Source organism: Sceloporus occidentalis, unplaced genomic scaffold (assembly GCF_023333645.1).
Source record: "Sceloporus occidentalis isolate IW3139 unplaced genomic scaffold, rSceOcc1.0.p SCAF_2, whole genome shotgun sequence".
Classification (NCBI taxonomy): Eukaryota; Metazoa; Chordata; class Lepidosauria; order Squamata; family Phrynosomatidae; genus Sceloporus; species Sceloporus occidentalis.
Window position 1 is genome coordinate 49,619,326 of NW_028316982.1, and position 22,788 is coordinate 49,642,113.

The following is a 22,788-nucleotide window of genomic DNA, read 5'->3' on the forward strand; positions in this document are numbered from 1 at the left end:
AAGTCATTTCCAAGTTATGGTGACCCTAAAGAAAATCTATCATTGAGTTTTCAGAGGCTGAGAGTGTGTCACTCACCCAAACTTACTCAGCAGGTTTCCATGGGGAACTGAACTCTGACTTCCAAGTCCAACACTCAAACTACTACACCATGCTGGCTCTTTGGAGAAAGTCTACTCAGTGTTTATTGGTAGGGCTACTATCTACTTGGAACATTGCAACAATAGGAGCATTCTCAATTTGAAAGAAGTGGGAGCATTCGGTATTTCCTTAACCTTTAAAACTAAATTTGAAATGTGTAATTTTGTCACCTAGGTAATATGCCCTCAGTACTCCAAAAGAAAAAAGAAAGGACAAAAAGCTTAAAACAGTCATTTCGGGGCAGCACAGAACAAAGGTTTAATTCAAATCCATAAACCTGAGCTGGGCACCACATATTTGCAACAAAGATGGGCCTGATACTGGTTTTAAAAAAGTAGGGTCCAAATGGTAATTGAAAAGATATACAGTTGCTCACAGGAATTGTGACCAAACACAAAAGTGGGGTAAGCAGAGTTTTTACCACAAGGTCAACTCAGGATAGACAAGAAGAGCATGTGCTCTGTCAATCTGCAAGACAGGTTACTGTTTCAAAGAAGTGGGGTTTGGCTGGAAACTGTAGTAGCACTTAAGACTCTTATGGAACAGAACACACTTCTGTTGGTGCATCTGGGCAATACTAAAACTTGCATCATATAATATCGACTCTATAACTCTGAATGAAATAATACAGTAAAGTAAATAAGGAGCATTTTAACTATGCTATCGGCTTTCCAATGGATTTTAATTAAACTCTTTACTGAGATTCAGGGAAATGGTCCTGGTACTTCTGGCTTAGCCATGATGAACAAAACAGGAGCTATCATGCAATACTCTCCTTACTATTAAGAGCAGCTTCACACCAAAGTGTCAACAGTCATTCCACCCTTCTTCTTACCACGTCCGATGCCACGCAGAGAGGAGCAGTTTCTTCTTGCCCTGGCACTTTTCTTGGAACTTCTTTAGAGCTAGGCATGAGTTTAATGCTTTGTTCTGAGAAGACCAAACTTGAGTCAAAATGTATGAGTACTGTCACCTGATTTAGAGCTTGCCCAACAGGAATATAACCTTGTTGCACAGCTGCTAGTTTCACTGCACAGCCCACAGAAGCTGCAGAGATTTGCCTAGTAGTCAACACCAGAGACTAGAGACAACATATTTACGAACAAAATAAAATCTCTCGGGAGTGAATTACTGCTGCAGCATTAACAAAAGGAAATAAGAGTATCCTCAAAAGTTCATGCTAGGTCAAAAGGAACTATTGCTATCAGACTAACAATCATCACAAGTTTACTAGATGTCTTTTTAGTAACAAACTCGTGGAAAAACTCATGTAAGAATTAATAAATCCTAAACACTGATCTATTCATTAACAACATTTTTTTAAAAAATTATAAAGTTAAAAGAGGCTACAGATGGCAAAAACTAGTGGTAATTACTATTAAGACTGAAAAGTGATACAGTAGGAGGAATAAATGACAAAGGCATAAGCAATCATAAACTGAACATGCAAATGCTTGCAGTGAAACTACTCTGTCAAGTCAATTTGGGACAGCCAACATGCTTCCCATGCTCCACACCTGGATTTAGGCTAGACTGAGCAAAATGTCAGAGCTGCACCCTTCAGGCCTTGCAGTACCCCAAAAAGGATGGTATAGTAACCGAAGACAGAAAGGTGACTGAGCTAGGTTCTGATGGCATCTCCCTTTTTTTCTCAACTTGCAGACATTAAATTATGCAGGCATACACAATTGTGGAAAGCTGAAGTATTAAAACATGAACTATCTAAAGAAGCCTGAACACCTGTCTGATTTTTCAGGTGTATATTAACCTTTATAAACAAAACAAACAGCAAAAAGGAAGGGAATTGCCAGGATGTTAACCAAAAGCCCTGATAGTAAAACTGTGCAGTGATGCACAAGACACGATAATCACACTGATCCAATAAAATGATAGAACAAATTACTGGGGATGGGTGGGGGCTGCAGAAATGGAAAGAAAGTGATATCTTAACAATACTTCACATAGCTTGGTGGAAGGTTTAGAGGTATGGAAAACAGTTGTGAGATGCAGCCAGTTGGGGAAAAAATACAGGTATTTTGCATCAAAAAGAAAGATAACCCTGACTCAAGATTTGTAAAGGAGAAAATAAAATCCAAGGATGATATAAAGGGGAAAGTGGGCAAAAGGAACTGTATCCATTTAAAATATATGTCATCATTCAAGACAAAGCCTCCAGTGGTTTACAAAGGCTAATTAGTTTTCTATATACAGCAGGAAAATTTAGCTTCATATATGTAACAGTTCTACTAACATCCAAATTATTTACGGTACAATCCACTTCCAAGGCTTGGTTGTGGTCTCCTTCATGGAACTCTGGACAATAAACGCATTTGGACAGAATAACACAGATAAAAGGGAAGCAGGGAACAGCAGCTGCAGTATTGAACATTACAATAGCAGGAAACTAGTTTTCACTGGATAAAGGAAAACAATTAGAAACCCAAGATGCAAGGAGGAGAAAGCAATGCATCACTGTATACCACACTGTTAGTCAAAGGAAGACACAACACTTCAAAACCTGAGTGAGAAGACCTGTGATCTAACCTGCCAGAATAGTCAGCCCTCCATATACAAGGAATCTTTATCCACAAATTCAACCATCCATGGCTTGAAAATATACTTTTTAAAAAAATATAAATTAAAAAAACAAATAAACCTTAATTTTGCCATTTTATATAAGGGAAAAGCAAATGTAATCAAATGCTATTGTGGAAAGCGAATCAAGGTTATAGAATTTGATTTTCTTGGCAAGATTTGTTCTGAGGAGGTTTGCCTGCATCTTCTTCTGAGGCTGAGAGAATGTGACTTGCTCAAGGTCATCCAGTGGGTTTCAATGGCCAAGCAGGGATCCGAACAATGATCTCCAGAGTCATAAGACAACACTAAAACCATTATACCATGCTGGCTCGCAACCATGTTAGTTTTGAGCCTGTCTCACATTCTAAAAAAGGATGTTAGAAGAAAAAAGATCTCGTGAAGTAAGTTAAGGAGTAACCTTCAATGAAGGCAAGTCATCACTCATTTGGTTCATATGATCTGCCTGAGGGCAGGGCAGAGAAAGAGGCATAGTAATGGATATTTGTGCATCCAACAAAAGAACTCCATGCTAAGTCTACATTTAGCTCAATGCTAAGTAAAATCTGGAATGGACAACCAGTCTACAATAGAGTACTGAGTCCCAAAACTAAAATACAGTATAACTTCATGTACATTTTTCTGTTAAACTATTCTGTATTAAAACCTCATTGACATATTGGATGTCAAGCCACAATTGGTGAAAATGTCGATCTTTTAATAACAATACTTTCCCAATACAATGCCACGCACAAGTAACTGTTCTTTGAAGATTATGATACATTTATTGATTGAGTGAGTTGTCACTACGATTCAGCAAAGAAATCTGCTTTCAAATTTCATGCAACTACTGGCAAAAATGTATTTCAGGGTGGGTTGATTTGATTTCTGAGCAGGGATGCACATAATTGTAGTGTACTAATAATATACCATATGCAGCTGCTATTAGAAGAGACTTCTATAGTGCAAGGAGGAATGTAAAAGTGTAGGATACTGCCTGTCTTAAAGCAGAGCACAACAAGGCCAATGTTAAACTCTGTGGATAATCTTGGTGATCCATAGTCTGGAAACTCCTAGATTCAAGCCAGTCCCTAGGACCAAGAGAAAATCCATAACAATCAAAAGCATAAATTGTGCATCACTACACAACCAACCTGGGAATTTCTGAGATTACTTTATACAAATTAGGCAGAGTAGCTAATACCCCAGAGGATAGGATCAAAATTCAAAAAGACCTGAATAGACTAGAAAGCTCAGCCAAAGCTAACAAAACGAAATTCAACACAGAGAAATGTTAGGACAGAAAAATGAAATGCACAGATATAGGCTGAATGAGACTACATGTGAAAGGGATGTAAGAGTCCAAGTAGACCACAAGTTGAACATCAGTCAACAGTGTGATGCGGCAGCTAAAAGGCCAATGCAATTTTTAGCTGCATCAATAGAAGTATAGTGTCTAGATCAAGGGAAGTAACAGTGCCACTATATTCTGCTTTGGCCAGGCCTCACCTGGAATACTGTGTCCAGTTCTGGACATGGCAATTCAAAAAGGAAGTTGAGAAACTGGAGCGTGTCCAAAGGAGGGCGACTAAAATGGTGAAGGGTCTATGCCTTATGAGGAACAACTTATGGAGCTGGGGATGTTAAGCCTGGAGAAGAGAAAGTTAAGAAATGATATGATAGCCCTGTTTAAATATTTGAAGGGATGTCACATTGAGGAACAAGCTTCTTTTCTGCTGCTCCAAAGAACAATGGATGCAAGCTCCAGGATAACAGATTCCACCTCAACATTAAGAGGAACTTCCTGACAGTAATGGCTGTTTGACAGTGGAACACACTCCCTCGGAGTGTAGTGGGGTCTCCTTCTTTAGAGGTCTTTAAACAGAGGCTGGATGGCCATCTGTTGGGGATGCTTTGATTGAAAGTTCCGGCATGGCCTTTGGACTGGATGGCCCTTGGGGTCTCTTCCAACGCTACGATTCTATGACTGAAATATAGAATTTAGGTCAAAGTACTGCACAGCTATGATGCCATTTTATGTGATTAAAAGAGAAGATCTTAAAACAGATCTACTTGTTTCAAATCTTCTTACTTTTAACAATTACTTTTAAAAAAGTTTAATAGAATTTAATTTTGTTAAAATAAACATTTTTAAAAATCTTCATTTGTTTTTGGTATTTTGCTTTGTCCTAAGATTGGTAGATTTTTGGTACAGGAGACTCTTAGTTACACAACTTTATCTTGACTAGCAGGGCAGGTCAAATAACTCTTCACTTCAAAATCCTCAGGTGACATAGCAAAAAAGTAAATAATAGATAACACTGCTTATCTCTTAGTTAAACCACCCATTCAGCTTTATTTTTGCAACAGAATAATGTAATCTGTGACTCTGTGCCTCATCTGTTTGCTTTATATATGGGGGGAAAGAACACTGTGCTCTTGGACAACCCTTCTCTCCCCAAAATGTGGAGCATTTACTGCAGGCAATCCTCAAATCCACTTTCTATTAGATCTGCCATGTCATAAAGATAAACCTGCACCACCAAAAATAGAAGGAAACAGAATGCTCAAGAGCAATGTTATAGGGAAACAAAAAGAAAAGCTTGAACTGAGAAATGGACATCAGACTGCAAAAACCTCAAAAGAAGCTGGAAGGAATAAAGTATCTGTGCATGAAATGGGAAATAACAAGGGAGATCTGCACTGCAAGAAAACATAAGAGGAAGGAAAATAGAAATTGTAGAGAGGAGACCAAATAAACCATAAAGGTTTAAAATAGAAGTGCCCAACCTGGGGTGCCCACACCCCCAGGGACTGCAAGATGGAATTTCAGGGTGTGTGACAAAGAGTGGTTTGTGTCCTTGAGTGACAAGCCATAAGTCATCATTCAGCCAGCTCCCAGTGTGCCTTGAGAAGTGGTAGTAGGTGGTTGTGTTGAATAGATAGTAGTGCCATTGTTTATTTAATCAAAAGGAGAGAAATTTAGGCGGGTTACAGACTGCCGAAAAGCGGCGACCTGCACCCGCCCCTTTCCCAGCCGGATCGGGGCCTCAGCGGCCAGAGCGGCAGCCGATGAGGCCCCAATCCGCCGCTTTCCAGGCTGCGGAGAAGCGGCAAAAGGCCCCTTCCCCGCAACCTGGAAAGGGGTGTCCTTGGGGCTTCAAGCCCCAAGGACACCCCGCGGTGGCGGGAAGGAGGAGAAAGGGGCCGCTTGGCCCTTTTCTCTTCTGCGCCGCTGGGTGCAGCCATCTGAAGGCTGCGCCCAGAGACGCAAACGGCAAAAGGAGCTCCGTTTCGGAGCTCCTTTTGCGGCTGGGGAAAGGGCGCACTATGTGCCCTGGCGCAGTGTGACAATGTCACGTCCGCGCTGCCCCGTATAGAGGCGGCGTGGTCGTGACATCATAATGGCAGCAGCCGTGTGGGACGGCCGCCGCCATTTTGTGCACGCTCCGCGCATGCTAGGGTTGGGGGCGTCTGGAAAGGACGCCCCTTTCTAATCCTAGCACGCGCAGAGCGCACACTTTTAGGCCCGTGCCTTACAATAGTTTAGAATTTTTTCTCAATAAATTAGAATCTAATTGCTCAGTTTAGACTGGCATTTTATGCAATGAGTTAAAAGCTTATTTTTTTATAGTTCAATTTGTTCACCCGCAATATTGTACATGGTTCCATTTGTGGTTTTAAAAATTAAGAAATTAAGCTTCCTAGGTGTGTGTGTGGGACACAGAAAAGGTTGGGAACCACTGCTTTAGAAATTTTGCTTTTGTCTTCTAGCAAATGACTTACTTTGTTATTTTCATACAAAACATGCACCTTCATGCACACTACACATCTACCCATCATTTACATTTTCAATGGGACCTGCATTTTCAAGCAAGGGCTAATCACGTGCCATTTTAATCTATTTTAATTTAAATGGTTAGTCTTCTGTTAACACAAGCCTTTATATGTAATTAAATGCACTAGAAAAGAGCTGAACCAGTACACTGGTATACTTTGAAGTCCTGCTGCTTACCACAAGGTCAAACAGAACAAGTACCGGCAATCCCTCCATAAAACCAAAGGACACAAAACCGATTAACTCATTTCTCCCCAGTAGCTCTGCATTAAGATCATTTGCATTTGCATTAAGATCATAATCTGAAACACACATGCTACGGAACAAGCACCACTAGGACACCATGTAATCATGTATAGGATGGCATTGTTAAAAGCTTTAAGATGGCGCTGTTAGAGGCTTTAATTACAACTTTCTCAGGACATTACCTTTTCAAACATCACCTCTTGACCATTCATTTAATCCTAAAAAGAACAATATGCCACATTACTGAAAAGGGAATGTGATGCATTTTGCTCTCTTCACCTTCCATTTCTGTAACTTTTAACTTTACTGTCTCCTTTTCATACAAAAAAGGTATCAAAGGATTACTTTGTCTTTTTTTAATTTCACAAGCCATCTCATTTGCCAAATGATAATTTCATTCACTAAAAAAGAGCTGACCTATTGTACTCAATCATTAGCATAACAGCCCAACCCAAACTGCTAAAATTAAAATCCAAGAGTATCAGCTGAATGACCCTGGAATTCTTATTATTGCTATTAATATGCTATTATTACAATCTTGAGAATGCACCTTTTATCTACCATTTGGAATAAACCCCCAATGCTGGACAGCCTTTAGAAACATTCACCACTTGTAACTTAATACACCTCTTCAGGATGATAAGAGTCAAATTCTTCATGATATTTAAAATAATAACTATACATTAAAATTCAAGTTACAGTTCAACTTAACTCAAAGATGTGTCTAGGGGATAAAGGTTATGCTCTATTATCTTCTAATGGCAGAAATGCCTTTCTATTTACTTATCTGTTTGGCAGGTTAAGATCTGTTGATAGGAACTAAAAAGAGCTCTTTCAATTACAAAATGAAAACACAACAAAGTAATTTCCACAACTCTTGGAGTCAGGAGTGTTTCTATTCAGCACTGCTTAAGGTGGCTTAGTGCTGTCTCAATGACCATCTTGCCATCCTGCTAATAATTGTTTTCTAAAGTGCTGGGAGCATCAAACTGTAAAATAATAAATGTGGACAGAAGGGCAGATAGAGTTCGGAAATCCTATGGTAAAATGAAGATGTTATACAATCAAGACAGGTGTTTCACATTACCTTGCTAATTTAGCTGTATTGAAAGCACTTATTATTTTTCAAGAATTTCCATCCTTTTGGACCCAACTCAAAACTGCACCTTCTTCTCCATCATAGAAACAATGGATATAACATTCCATTACACATATCAATATGAATTAAGCAATGATTTCAAATCACTTGTGCTTGACTCCTCACTTTTCTAACTGTATACAGGGACAAAACAAGCTCAATGATAAAGTAAAAGGGACATGGAAAAAGAATGGTCAGGAAAACAACAGTGGAACCAGCAGAGGTCTCAGATAGGTTAGTGAGAAGGCAGGAAAGAGAAGAAGGCTGAATTATGGCAACAATAGGAGCAATTAAGAGGTAGCTTTGGGGTAAGATAACAGTAATAGCAGAGGGAACTTTAAAGATGCTAAGGTCAGAAAATGATAACCCCAGGGCCAAATCTGCCCAGGTCAACCAGAACCTTAGATGATTCTCTGGTTACAAATCAAAGGGAAAGAAGAACATACGGAAACAGCAGTGGTTGTGGCAATGGAAGTGCTGGACACCTGCTTAAGAGGGGTTGGCCCATCAACTTCAACTCAGTGGCCTTCTTGTAAAGTTAGCTGTAGACAAGAACTGTAAACATGACAGTGAAGTGAGAGAAAGATGGAAGACAGGTATGACAGGCAGTATGCCATATATAATCATTTTATTTTGCACAGTATATGTCTTAGGAACTCCGGCCATTCTCATACCAAGGTTTACTAAAGACATTTTAAAGACACCATATATATATATATATATATATATATATATCTTTTATTTGATCAAATTTTGACTTGACAATGCAACTTGGTTCAGCTTTACAGATTTGTTTTCAACTTTCATTTTGAATTGGGGGGGGGGGAGTGCTGAAGATCATGTCCTTTTGTGCAATCTCACAAGTATGAACATTTCCCTTATCAGATTTCCTATTAAAGTGCAGTATTTCATTACTTACTGAATTTCATCACTTTATTAACATAACTGCTAGGCAAGGCTGTCTCCCTTCCAGAAAGTCACAGCTCTATTATTTATATTTGTCAACCACATCACTTCCTGTCTAACACTGCTTATCCCAAACCAAGTGTTTCGAATTCTCTCCTCTGACTTTGCAAGCAATCCTGCCAACCCAAAAATGTCAACATGGCTAGATGCCAACTCAACATCACTAAGGACTAATAGTGCTTAAATATGTGTAAGGATTGCATTGCAAGCTTGTTACCACATTAATAAAATAGCTGTTCTCATTGCTCTTCTCCAAGATTTCACTTGTTAACCATTCTGCTCTTGTGGGATTAAAAGGGGAGAAATACATCACAGCATCAATCCTAATCCACAGCCCATAAATTGTCCAATTTTCTCTTATGAATGTTTATGACAAGAAAGAGAAATTTTATTATAACAGATGCTGTTAACATGGAAGCTTTCATTAGGAAATACAGCCATCCAACTTCTACTTAAAGACCTCCCAACCTCTACTTTAAGCCCTACCATTTCCTTGTTCTTCCTCTTGCTCCAAACATAACAACAACAACAACAGCAACAACAACAACAACAAACCCTTTTTATTATATGTAGTCTTCCTGACAAGTCTGAATTCATTCTGAGCTTTAGTTTATCTAATGCCTCTCTACTAGTCTTGGGTATTTGTCTGTATTCATGTTACGTGGTTTCCTCCTTCTTCCATTTCTTATATATTTCTCTTTTATATCTCAGCTCTTCTGAAAGTTCTTCATACAGCCACCCTGGTTTCTTTACACACACCCTTGTTTTCCTCCTCACTGGTTGCTTACAATTGTGCCTTTAATATCTCACCTTTGAGAAACTCCTATACACCATAAACTCCTCTTTTTTTTAGCATTTCTGATCATGCAGTTTAACCCAGCAATTCTCTTAAGATTACCAAAATGTGCTTTCTTGAAGTCCAGTATGTCTGACTATGTTTGGCTTCCCCTTTCCTCTGTATAACAAATCCCAAGAGGACATGGTCACTCTAATCCAAGGATCCCACTATTTCCACTCCATTGACTAGTATGTATCTATTCATTAGGAACAAATCCAAAATAGGTGATTCCCTTGTTGCTTCCTCCTTTCATACAGTGAAATTGCCTTGCCTGCAAGATTAATGAGGAATTTATTACACTTTATACTCTTAACAGAGTGTGACTTCCAACTATCTGGTTTTTTTTAAAAAAATATTTTGTCATTTGCTGCAGGAATGCATTAACCAAAGTCTATAGTGGATACTCACAATGAGGTCACACACCCCCTTTAATTTAACCAAAGTTTATCAAACTGTTTTCTATAAATCAGTAGTTCTCAGTCTTTGGTCCTCCAGATATTTTGGACTTCAACTCCCATAATTCCTGACTGTTGGTTAAGTTGTCTATGATTTCTGGGATCTTAAGTCCAAAACAAATGGAGGATCAAAGGTTGGGAGCCACTGCTCTAAGCCATAGATTTCCTCACAGGTGTGCATATCCTTGACATAGAATGCTACTCCTACTCCTTTCTTCTTTGGTATATTTTACTATACCCTTTCATTACTACAGTGCTATCATGAGATCAGGTTTCAGTGATAACTATCAAATCATGTAGTGGGCCCTCGCTATTCGCTATCTGTTTGGCTCCAGGAACCCCCCTGGACACCAAAATGTGAGGATGCTCAGGTCCCATTAAATACAGTGGCATAGTAAAATGGTCTCCCTTATATAAAATGGCATAAAATTCAAAAGAAATATAAATTCCAAATAGCAAACCTTGATTTGCTACTTGAAATTTATATTTCTTTTGAATATTCCCAAGTCATGGATTGCTGAATATATGGATATGGAGGGCTGACTGTATTTAGTTTCCTGTGCTAAGTGTTCAAGCTTATCTTATTTATTTCCCACAGTCTATGCATTAGTGTAGCAACATATAAGACCATGAATCATTATCCCCAGCTGATTCTTTGTTGGTTTTCTTCTGTCCATTTCTGAGTACTTGTACTATAAGATCAATCCTCCTTATCATTAAAGCCATTTTCCCCAGTACAGTTAGCCTGCCCTGTCCCTCTGTTTATCCACAGATTTGACCATCTATTTGGAAATATTTTTTTTAATTTAAATTCCAAAAAGCAAAGCCTGATTTTGCATTTTATATAAGAGACATGCAAGAGGATGACATCTTTATAGGAACTTTATGTGTTTTATTGATGAACTTGTTCGCAGAAGGTCTGCATACAGAACATGTCTTCAGATGTGTATGTCAGTTTTCTAGTTCTCCACATTGCCCCCATCATTTGTTTAGAATTTATTGTTTGTTCATAATTTTCATTGTCCCCTTTTTAAAGTAAAATGTCTGCAGTACACAACTTGGATTGGAGCCGTAAATATGTGCTTGGGAGAAAGCATGAAATCAGTTGGGCAGACACTTCCAGGCTTACGTTTCTTCTGAGCAGGTGTGTCTAGGCTTACGGTGGTAAAGTTAATTCCATATTTTTAGGGTTACTACGCTGACAGACTCCACAGGCCAATGGCCAAGAAGTTGAATAGGTATCCCCCAGCATCACTTTCTGGGAGCGCCCCTCCAGGAAAGACTGGAGCCACTGTAGAACAGTACCTCCAAGCCCCATCCCAGAGAGGTGGCTCAGAAGGATACCATGGAAGTTTGGGGGTACTTCTGGATTCAGCACTGAACCTGGAAGCCCAGGTATTGGTGGTGACCAGGAATGCCTTTGCACAGCTAAAACTTGTGCACCAACTGTGCCCGTTCCTGGAGATGACATACCTAGCCACAGTGGTACATGCCTTGGTGACATCCCATTTGGATTACTGTAATGCACTCTACATAGGGCTGCCTTTGGAAAGTGCTCAGAAACGTCAGCTGGTCCAAAGAGCTGCAGCCAGGCTGTTAACTGGAGCTGGCTACAGGGAGCATACAACTCCCTTGTTGCAACAGCTCCATTGGCTGCCAGTCCATTTCTAGGCACAATTCAAAGTGCTGGTTTTGATCTATGCCACCAGGCTTTTGAATGACAGGGATGCTATTTTGTTTTGTTTTTGTTTGTTTTAAAGAGTTTAAAATTTTAATTTTAATAATGTAATGTTTTTAATTATACATTTAATTGTTTTTTAAACTTGTATTTTGTATATTTATAGTGTTTTAACTTGGAATGTTTAAGATTTGTAAGCTGCCTTGAGTTCCTGTACTGGGAGGAAGGCGGGGTATAAATAAACATAAACATAATAATAATGGGTTAGATGGACAAAAATAATGAATCATACAAACTATTCTGTTTACCTGAGAGAACACTTCTCTGGGAATCTTTGGGTCCTTCAGTGTAACTCTGTGGTAAACATCTGCCAGAAGTTGATCATAGAATCATGCTGGAGGACCTACAAATGCCGAGAGAAGTGTCTTCTCTAGGAACTTCTAGGTTCTTCAACACATCTCTATGGTCAAGCTTTGGTAGGGTTGTGCTGGAGGACCTAGATTCCTAGACAGAACACATTAATCAAAACCACAAATAATCAAATCTGCAAAAGTCAAAGCCGCAAATGTGGAAGGCCAACTGTATACTCTGCCCCAAACCCCATCACTTTGCTCATATGAAAAGTGTCAAGTATATGTGGATTCTCTCAGGATTCTGGATAGCATACAGAAAGAAGAAGCTCCCCAGACTCATATTCACATGAGCAAAGTGCCAAGAGAAAAGGGAGAGCTAGCTGAACCCTCTCCTCACAGGTTTAGAATTTTATTCAGCTACAAATCGTCAAGAAAATATATACTTGATATTAAAATATGCCTTGGACCTTTATTACAGCAGTGTAAACATCAGTGTGTAAAGAACAGTGAGATCAGAAGAGAGGGTACGCAATAATTTTGTTCTAAAACACTGAAATGAGAAAACATTTCCCCTAACTAGCAAAATTTCTTTTACAAGAAAATGGACTTGCCCCTCCCAAAGTTCCCAGAAAAATTATTGTGCATTGACACCCAGGAATGTGCACATGCATCTCCCAAACTATTCCATTATTTAGAGAGGGGAAACTTCAGAAGTGTCCAGTGGCGTATCAGTGTCAGCAGAGAGCAGAGTGTAATTTTCACAAATGCCACCTCAGCACTGCCTGCACCAGCAACCATTCACAGCTTTTGAGGGGGAAGGGAAGGATAATCTTAAAGGGCTAGCAACCATCTCAGAGGAGTTAGGAATGATGTGAAGCAGCCTGTATACTGAAGAGTTCTACAGAAATAACATGAGAAGAACAACTTCAATTGGTACTAGCTTCACTCACAGAAAAAACAAAGATTGATACAGTTGGCCCTCTGATTTTTTATGTACAGATTCAAGCATTCATGGCTTGAACATGTTTTTTAAAAATATAAACTCCAAAAAGAAAAAGTTAATTTTGCATTGTATATAAGGGACACCATTTTATCATGCTACTGTATTTAATGGGACTTGAACATCCACACATTTTGATATTCATGGGGGGAAAGGGGTCCTGGAACCAAAACCCAGTGGAAACCAGGGGCTCACTCTATTGCAAAATAAATGTCTTCCAGGGATTTGAGACTTGTTGACTAGCTAATAAAAGTTGCATATCAGCATTAGGAAGGCCCAAACAGAGTACCGTTTTTTGATGTGCAGTTTTTTAACCAATAGTTTCAAACTTAACTCAAGCATTTCTTCTAATTCATGCATCTCAGACCTAAACTTTCTCAGTTCCATAATCAGCAGCCATGTGCGAGTGAAAACCGTACAACTGTAATATTACACATGTAACACTTAAAATAAGGGGTAGCAGCTGAATGAAGGGTAAGTAACACAGCATACACCACACATACACACAGAGAAGAACATGTCATGCAAGCACAATCGAATATGGTAGAAAGTTGAGAGTTGGTAGAGAGTTGGGTGACACAAATGTTTTCTCCAAGAGAGCAGCATTCTTCCATGGATCACTTATCCAAAGAATAAGCTCCAGCTATCACTATGGCAAGACTTGTTTAACCCTTTTTGAATGAAAAAGTTATAAGTAAAGTTATTCAGCTTTTTCAGGAAGAAATAATAAAGGTGACACTCATCAGGAATATCTGCATAAAATGTACAAGTAATAATGCATGTGTAATGCAAATTCAAAAACATTTACAGAAGACTAAATACTGAAATCTGTGTTAAGGTTACATAATATATAGACACAAGAGATAGCCATCATCTATTGCTATAATATAAGTGGTGAAAAATAACATAAGGGATGAAAATCAAAATGGTTTGGCTTCCAGAGAAGCCAAATACTGTCAAAAACTGAAAGAAGTTTGAAATGCTGAAATATACCGGGATAATAAGCATTTTGCAAGACAAATCTGACACAGATCATAGACCAAAAGAACCAAGGTTTTTTTAAAATCTCATATACTTAATCAAATACCAACCAGAGGCTCATGAGTAGGTTCTACAGTATATGGCATTTGAAACTTTAGCACTGCTTCGACCACCTTTAAAAGGAGAACAGAAAAGCATGCACATACACGCTAACCTCTTCCAAAACCAAGAAGAAAATCAAACACCTTCTCATTCCCAAACCAAACCCTAGTAATATTCTTTTAATGCTGCACAAACATAAGTATACCTTCAATATCATGATTAATTCATTTTTATCAAAATACTTCCAGATCTGTGAACAACTACAAACACAAGCAAAACTGTATAAGATCAGGGTGAAGATATTTTCTATGTCCAATTTATTTACAATGCTACTCAAACTATTGGCACATACACACATTTTCCTAGATGACACCCAGCCCAAGAACTTCAAAAGAACAGCAAGGTCTCCCAACATTATCTGTGCATGCAAATAAATTTTGACTAAGAACACTTGATTGAATATAACACTACATTGCTATAGCACTATTAGTCCATTTTATTGCTATGGCTGCATCCTGTGGAATCCTGGGATTAGGAGGAAACTTCAGTTTAGGAAAGGAAATGCAGAATTCTCAGTCAGAGAGCTCTCGGGCCTCACTAAACTACAAATCCCAGAATTCCACAGGAGGCAGCTATAGCAGTTAAAGTGGAATAATAGTACAGTAACAGTGTAGTGCTACATCTACCTGTTTAGACAGGCGTTTAAAACAGAAGGTTTTTAAAGGACCGGTTTGGGGTGTTGTCTTGTTTTAAAGTGTTTAAACAGTTTTATCTTTTTAAACTGTATTTTTTCTTTTAATAAACAATCTATTTTAATATTGTAATAATTTAATTCCATTTTAGTGTACTACTTTTTAATGTTTTAATTGTACTGTTCTTTTAATACTGTAAGCTGCTCTGAGTCCCAGGTCTGGGAAAGAGTGGGAAACAAATAAGAATAAGAAGTGTGATACTGACCTTGCTTTATGAATCTACTTCCCTTATTCTCATGCTTACAGGGGGAGCAGAATACATATTTTGTTAATCCTGACCCTTATTTGCTTGGCCTTACTTTTATTTCTCACTATTACTTCACTGTTTCTTCCATGTGCTGGGAACAAGGTCAAGGCAAGCAATTAAAGCCTGCCCTACCCACAGAGGCAACCACTGTCTTCCTGGGAAGGTACTGCTGTACAGACAGCCTATGAAAGAACTGTGGGCAAAGGCAATCTCAAAAGATTGGTGGTGGAGAAAAAGAGAAGTTTGCATGAATTCTACAGTGTGCTTTGAATGCTTCAAAATTCTTGGCTCCGACAGAGGAGCTCGCAATAATCTCTGGAAAAGTGCCCATATAAACTTAAGAGCAGCAGGCAGCCCATAGAAAGTTACAGTTTGTCCACAGCAAGGCAGTTCTGTTCACGTGGGATTTAGAGTTGGCCAATAGGTATGGAAGCTCAAATAAAGGGGGAAAGCAGCCAGAACTAACAGTGTCTGAATACCAGGCAATAGTGGTTTTATCTCCTTAGCCCCCAAAGGCTGACTGACACCAATTATGACCAGATGTTGCAGAGGGGCACTTGCTGATTCTGGGTCCCACGACATTGGTGAGTGGTGATTACAAGAGCTGCTACTACTCTCTCACTTTGGGAGATGCAACAATAAGAACAGGGTCTGGTGGCCACATCAAGGAATGCACAAGAACAAGAAGAGGTAGCACCTGAATCCACTCACTTCTCTCTTAGTCTCTGCGTGGCATAGAGAGCATGTGCAAGTAAACCAGAGACTGACAATCCTCTTCTCTCTCCTGGCAGCAAGAGGAATTGGGCCCATGGTACTGTCCAAGAAATATGCTTACATGTTAGAGCTTTTGCCCACTTGCCACAGCCTCCTACTTCTATCTGTGTGGTCCTGCAGCAAGGTCTACCTTCTATCCTCTATCTGTGCTGTGGCCAAAGGAAAAAAACAGGCATCACCTTTTGCTTGCTTGCTTGAGCTTTCCTTTCTGAGTAGCACAACAGTAGGGCCTGCTCTTGGTACCCCTTCCCATCCCAAAGGGCCAGTGGGCAATGCGCCATGCTGGGTGATGCTAACTGGTGTTACCTAAATGTCATCACAGTGCTCTCCCAAGAGGATAATCTTAAAAGGCTAGCTACCCTCTCAGAGGAATTAGGCATTATGAAGCAACCTGTATGCTGAAGAGTTCTACAGAAATAACACAAGAAGAACTGGAAAATAAACCAAAGATTTATTAAACGTAACTACAGTTTTGGGAAAAGAAAAGGAAAGTAAATGTTGGAACATTATTTTATATTTAATAACAGCAGCAAGGATTATAATAGCAAAAAATTGGGAAAAGGAACAAACTCCGAAGGCAGATGATTGGAAAACAAAAATTTACAAAATGAAAGAAATGGATAGACTGACGGTGATCATAAATAAAAAAATATATGGATGAATGGGAAAGAGACTAGAAACCTATGATAGAAACAATTGAAAGAGAATAGAAGAATGAAAGGAAAAAATAACAGCGATGTAAAATAAAGAAGGGGGAAGGGGGAAGGAAACAATGTATACAAGTTAATAATAAAAGAAAAGGAAGGAGTTTTGATGAGAATGTCTGAGTATTATTTTCATATTAATAGCTGAAGAATATTGACAGGGAACAACTCAATTATAACGAATAGTAGAAGTGTAAATGCTTTTATCATTGTTATAAAATGATACATAAGGAAGAGGTGAAGAAAATTAAAAGGAAGATAATCAACCTTGGAAGAGTGAGGAAAGGAGGTCTTCAATGAAGTTAAGCAGACATTAACAACAGGAAAACAAGAAAAGTAAAGAACATGTATCTAATATAAAACTGTAATAAAAGAAAAAAACACAAAGATTTATACAGTCAATCCTTCGTATCCACCATTTTTTTATCCACAGACTCAAGCATCAACGGCTTGATCTTTCAAGGTGTTCTGAGCACCTTAAAGCATCCTTTTTCCATCTTGGAGAGGAACTACCCATTAGGCTTGGTTAAAGTTCTTTGGCAGCTTGGCCATTTAGCTGTCAAGCAGACCCCACATTTCTTCCTAGCTTTGGAGCTGGCAGAAATATCTGCACCACTGCCTGGATGTCCCCTGCCCAGGGTGCACTTGCAAGGAAGCTTATCGCTCTTCGTGCCCGCCAGAGGATCATGTCATACATACTAGGACAAGGGTGGCAACCAGCACTGAGCCCAGGGATTAGGTGCCACGCAGCTGCCCCAATAAAAGCAACAGCAACTGCACCTTCCTTCCCCCTCTCCTTCCTTGGGTTGTGGGATAAGAAAGGTTGGACGCTATGGGCTGTTTCCATTGTGGGGCTGTCCAGAGGGAAAATGCAGGCACACATGCACTTGAGTGTAAGGTTTGCTGTTCCTGACAAGTGCAGCCATGTCTGCCCACTCACATGCCAACCCTTTCTGTCTTGGAAATTGCAGACACTGGGGTGTCTCACTGAGGATGGAGAAAGCTTGTTTTCTGCTGCTCCAGAAACTAGAACACAGAACAATGGATGCCAGCTACAGGAAAAGAGATTCCACCTGAACATTAGGAAGAACTTCCTGACAGTGGAACACTCTTCCTTGGAGTGTAGTGGAGTCTCCTTCCTTGGAGGTCTTTAAATAGGGGCTGGATGGCCATCTGTTGGGGATGCTTTGATTGAAAGTTCCTGCATGGCAGAATGGGGTTGGACTGGAGGGCCCTTGCGGTCTTTTCCAACTCTATGACTCTGATGGAGAGCAAATATGCAGAGGCATGCAGCTGCTAGAACAGTAGTCGCCAAACTTTAATTCTCTGGGTGTTCTGGACTTCAGCTCCCAGAAGTCCCAGCCAGCTTGACTAACATTCAGGACTGATGGGAGCTGAAGTCCATCTGGAAAACCAAAGTTTGGGAACCACTGTGCCACGATGGCACTGTCCGGCTCCTTTCCTCCGACTCACCTTCTCTCTCTCTCTCTCTCAGGTGCTGTTCAGCCCTGCTCAAAATGGAGGGCTTTTGAGGAATTCCTCCTGGGCGGGGGTACAGAATGAAGATGTAACATTTTCATACACACAGATCCCAAACACACTGTGAAAATAATCCAGTTTGATAGTTTTTGGTGGGGTTTTCTGGGCTACGCAGCCACGTTCTAGCCTGAAAAACCCACCAAAAGCTATGGATGCTGGCCATGAAAGCCTTTGACTTCTTCACAATCGTTTGAGACCGCTTTAACTGCTCGGTGCTAAGGAATCCTGGGAACTGTAGTTAATTGTGGCACCAGACAGCGAAGGCTCAATGTCTCACAAAACTACAGTTCCCAGGATTCCCTGGCAATGAGGCAGGGGGTTCTCAAAGTGGATTGTTTCTGCAGTGTGTTTAGGGCTGCATCCAGACTGGAGACATAACCCGGTTTGGCAGCGCTTTAACTTGTTGTCTGGCTCAAGGCTATGGAATTCTGGGAGTTGGAGTTTGTTGTGGGGCCCGCTCTGGGCCCCACAACAAACTCCAACTCCCAGAATTCCATAGCCTTGAACCAGAAAAAGAGTGAAAGCGCTGCCAAACCGGGTTATGTCTCCAGTCTGGATGCAGCCAGTCTCTCAACCCCTTCTTCTCGGTCTCCTGTGGGTCCTAAGCCCGGCCTTCCTCCGAAGGGAGCGAGGAAAACCTGGCCCGGAAAAAGTTGGTGCAAAGTTTGGAGGCTGAGTCGGGAAAGCGCAGGCAGGAGGAGGAGGAGGAGGAGGAGGAGATCCGGCTGGGAAGCGCCTGTGACACGTAGCCCGATCCCTCCCCCCACTGCCCGGGCCACGTCCTCCTTTCCCCGGACGCGTCCTACATTTCACCCTTCTGCCCAGGAGGAATCCCCCCAAAACTGCCCTCCATTCCCAGCAAGGGGCTAAACAGCACGGACCCCCCGGACCCCCCCTCCTCTTCCATTTCACCCTTCTTGCCCAGGAGGAATCCCCCCAAAAAATGCCCCCCCCCCATTTTGAGCAGGGGCTAAACAGGCACCGATTTACATACACATAAGTGTTTTTAAACTCAAGGGTGTCCGGACGCCCTCCTTCCCCAGGGACCTGTCCTCCATCTCCCCTTCTCTCCAGGAGGAATCACCCCAAAGGTCTTCCTCCCTTTTGATCACAGCTAAGTAGCAGCAATTTTTCCCTTTAAGATTTCTAAGAGTGTTCCTTGCTTTCCTGGGGCCAGGTCCTCCATTCCCCAGGACTTCGGATCCGCCTGGATCTCCCTTCCAAGACAGAGCACAATAAACAACCACAGCTTGCTAAGGAGAGACCCCCCCCCAACAAAACCCCCGAGGTCTGCTTTGTTGGGGGAGTGGGGAAAGGGAAGGCATCCAAAGCAGAGCCTCCCAGCCCTCTTCTCCCCTTCCCCCTTTCCCTGGGACGTGGCACACTCTCTCTTCCCACTCACTCACTCACTCTCTTGACTCCGGCCCACTTTGCTGGAAGAGGAGGAGGAGGAGGAGGAAGCGGCAGCAGAGGCAGCAATAGCAGCTCTAAAGGGCTCCCGGGAAAGCGTCCAGCCGCCTTCCCCCTCGGTTATATCGGGGCAGAGAGGCTGCCAATCCCAGGATCCCACGTCAGGCCAGCCGGGCCCCTTCCCTTCCCTTCCCTTCCACCAGGCCCGGCCCAGAGCAAGCCAAGCCAGCGCGGCGCTTCTGCAAGACACCGCCCTCCTTTCTGACCCAGAGGAGGAGCTGGAGCCACACACTCAGGCTGCATCCACACTGGGGAAATAACCCAGTTTGACACCGCTTTAACTCTTTTTCTGCTCAAGGCTATGGAATTCTGGGAGTTGATTGTGGGCCCAGAGCGGAGCTCTGTCTGGATGCAGCCAAGGAGTGCATCCGCACTGCAGGGGTTAATAATCCGGGTTGGCACCACTTTTGGGTCAACACAGGGCCCTCCTTTCCCGGGACAAGTCTTCCTTCAGCCTTCTCTGCCCAGGAGGAGACCCCAAAGGTCCTCCATTTTGAGCATGGCTAAGGAACGTGGATTTATATTTATACGTGTCTTCAACTCAGGGTGACCAGAGGTCCTGCTTTTCCAGGACATGCCAACCTTCTCTCCAGGAGGAATTCCCTCGTGTCCTTCATTTTGAGCCTGACTAAGCAGCATGGATTTACATTTCTAGGAGTGTTTTTGGCCAAGGGTGACCAAGTGTCCTCCTTTTCCAAGACATGTCCTACACTTCAACCTTCTGTCCAGAAGGAATTTCAAAGCATCCTCCATTTTGAGCATGGCTAAGAAACGTGGATTTACACTTATATGTGAGTGTTTTTAGCTCAGGGTGACCAGAGATGCTCCTCCTTTTCCAGGACATGTCCTACACTACAACTTTGTTTGGGGGGAATGTCAAAAATGTCATTTTCCAGGACATGGCACTCTTCTCTCCAGGAGGAATTTCAAAATATTCTCCATGTTGAACATAGCTAAGAAACATGAATTTATGTTTATATTAGTGTCTTTAACTTTTATTTGGTTATGTCTGACATTTTTCTTGACTGCCCTACATTTTGCAGTGCCTTCTCCTCCTCCGTGGTTATGGCATCTGGTCACCCTCTGTAATTTCAGTAGAACGTGGGTTTAATCTGTGTTGTTCTCATGGATTTCAAATGCATCTGAGTAAGTTTTTTTTTTTTAGGGAGGCTGCCAAAACAACAACACAAAACCCCAGGAAAATCTATTTTGGATCCCCCCCCCACCTCCAGTTTTCCTTAAAGATTTGTATGGTTGGCTGTGTGAATAACTGATGTGGATAGATCCAGGATAAATCAGGATAAAATTCTGCATGTCTTGAATGTGTTTCAAATACATCCTCACCATCAACTCCATCTTTACTCACAGTGCTGATACGTGTGGACAATAGACCTCAAATAGATGTGGTTTTGATATATATAGTGCAAACAACAAACTGGGAACACGTGAGATTACTATGCTCCACAACAAACTAGAGTTCCCAGAATTCCATAGCACTGAGCCATGGCAGTTAAAGGGGTGTCAAACTGGATTATTTCTGCAGTGCAGATGCAGCCTGAGACTCACCTAAAGAGACCTCAGCTCTTTCACTACAGCAAACTTGGGACTCCACAGGACTGTATAGGAGTAGCTTCCTAAAAGGAAAAGATTGGGCCATAAGCTCTCCAACAAGGGACCAAACCCTACAGAACCAAGCAGGGCTGACTTCTGAGTAATCAGGCTCTGCATGAATCACCAATGCACTTATGGTCAAGTTACCTATGGTCACCAAAGATTTCTCCAAATTGAAATCCTTTTCCTAGAATCTCCAGGCACTCTCAGCAGGCAGAAACCTAGAGAGTTATCCTGGAATGCAACGTCAGCACATCCCAGCCATTTGTGCCAAAGGCAGACCCAGGCTCCATTTCACTGCCTGCTCTCTCTCCCCCTGCCCCCAAGTAAGGTCAGAAATAAACAGTGTTCTTTAAAAGATGAGGGGGACACATTGGTAAGGCTATATTATACAAACCACAGTCAGCCCTCTGTATCCACAGACTTGTTATCCATGGATTCAAGCATCCACGATTTGAATATATTTTTTAAAATATATGCATTCCAAAAAGTAAGCTTTGATTTTGCCATTTTATATAACAGACACCTTTGCTATCCATTGTATTTAATGGGACTTGAGTATCCGTGGATTTTGGTGTCCTGGAACCAAACCCCAGAGGATACCAAGGGCTCACTGAACTAGTAGATTTTATGCAATGCATTATCTTTCTTGTTATTATTACTCCCCTCTTTTAACATTTCTGTCTTTCTCCCCAGAATTGGGACCTAAAACAGCTTACCTATTAAACCAGGTACATATAGATAAAAACATAAAAAGATCATTAAGCTGTAATTCAACTACTCTTAAAAGCTATTTCAAGCACACATTAAAAGAATAAATAGTTAAACACACCCTATTAAAGTATAGTCAATTCTCAAAAGCCTGTTGGAATGAAAAGAGTCTTCACCTCCTGACAAAAGGACAGCAAAAATTCCAAACTGGCTACCAAGGCAATTCCAGAGCCCAGGCATAGCCAAAGAGTGAGGCCACTTTCCTATTCCCACCAGACAGACCTGTGAGAGTTGTGGGACCATGACAAGAGCTTCTCTTCTGTTACTCCCTGATGCTAGATTTCAGAAGTACAGTGTATCGAGGTAATGTTTCAAAGCTCAATCTCAGCGAACAGGGAGGACTAAACTACAGTAAAAGGATGATGTTCCTTTGTATGCTCCTCTCACCTGAAAATAACACTATCTTATTCCACTTGGCTTCTGTTTTGTTCTGATTGCTCTCAGTGTTTTTTAAGTAAGGAAAATATAACCAGTATGTAATCTTGACTTCTTCTGTGTCACTTTTGATATCCAGCATGATCCTAAGCACACATACTCCTAAATAAAATTCCGTTATTCTCTATTTCAATGCACTTAAAACTGCAGCTGTAATCTCATTTGGCATTCTTCCAA

The 22,788-nt window shown here is 41.1% G+C and overlaps 1 protein-coding gene across 5 annotated transcripts in view; it reads right to left on the reverse strand.

The window, feature by feature from the left end:
- Positions 1-22,788, reverse strand: part of HDLBP (high density lipoprotein binding protein) — an 84,414-nt gene that overhangs the window by 44,498 nt on the left and 17,128 nt on the right. The window contains exon 1 of one of the 5 annotated variants that reach the window (XM_089509310.1): positions 19,735-19,830. The exons of the other annotated variants lie outside the window; for them this stretch is intronic. The gene's annotated coding sequence lies outside the window, so the exon portion shown is untranslated. Of the gene's footprint in view, positions 1-19,734; positions 19,831-22,788 lie in introns of those variants that run through there. 5 annotated transcript variants of the gene reach the window in all.